Raw genomic sequence first — 1,125 nt, forward strand, 5'->3', positions numbered from 1 at the left:
AGAAGACTTGAGGTCATAATTACCATAGACATTTTTATTTATTTTCAGACCACTCACACTTATCATCTGTTTCAGTCACAACTTACTCTTTGTATGTTTAACTGTGTTACTTCCCACAAGTTACTTCCCACAGGTTTTGGCAAGATGAGCAAAACTAAGTCATATCATTAATCTCAATCCATGACCAGTTACTTCAACCTAAATTAATTTATTATGTACATCTTCCTGCCTATTTTACATTTGGCCAATAAGAATGATAGCTAAAAGAGTTTGACAACAAGAGTAGGGAGTTCACAATATACAGTTTGCAAGGCTTCAGACCACAGAGAAATTTCACCCGTCAGTTAACTGACCCAGACCACACAACCTGTTGGTGAAGTGAGAAGACACTCGTCCTTAGTCACTTCAGTCTAATGAGTGGCTATGAACATTCTCATCTTACTACATAAGTTTCTTTACTATGAGAAAAAAACAAAACAAAACAAACAAACAAACAAAACCTCCATAAGTTTTCCTCATACTTGAGAAAATGAGCTCTACCAAAGATGAAAATAGTGAACCAGAAGCCAGAGTTCATTGACTCATTCTTCAACTGGGCCAAACATATGATATATGGGCTGAGAGTCATTTCATTTCTCTGAATTCTTGTTTATTTAAAATATGAATAATGACAGCTCACAATTATTGGAAACAAATTCTTATTTATATTTTTACCAGATGTTGATTTTTTTACTGCAGATGTATTTTACATAAATTGTTCCTCAAGTAAAGGGGCAGGAAACCAGTAATGGGCGCCATGTGATTAAATAGAGCTGATCCCAAGTAATGGACCTCATAAAATTCAAAAGCAACTCTGTATAAGTCTCATGTGCTACTGTAAGGAGCTCTTCTCTACCTCCCAAGTTCCTTGTGTTATTATCAAAGGCCCAGTTCATTCTTGTTCTCTATAATATAAACGTCCTTCCTTCAGTTACACAGATCATAACGTATAGAGAGACATCTTAGGACACATTTTAGGATTAATGCTCAGAAGAGTCCTCAGGCTTTCTTAGGGTGCTAAGTAGGTGATGCTGGCTGAGTAGAATCTGAGGATAAGTTCAAGCTTCACTGACTGCAGTGGCTTTG

Source organism: Rhinolophus ferrumequinum, chromosome 15 (assembly GCF_004115265.2).
Source record: "Rhinolophus ferrumequinum isolate MPI-CBG mRhiFer1 chromosome 15, mRhiFer1_v1.p, whole genome shotgun sequence".
Taxonomy (NCBI): Eukaryota; Metazoa; Chordata; class Mammalia; order Chiroptera; family Rhinolophidae; genus Rhinolophus; species Rhinolophus ferrumequinum.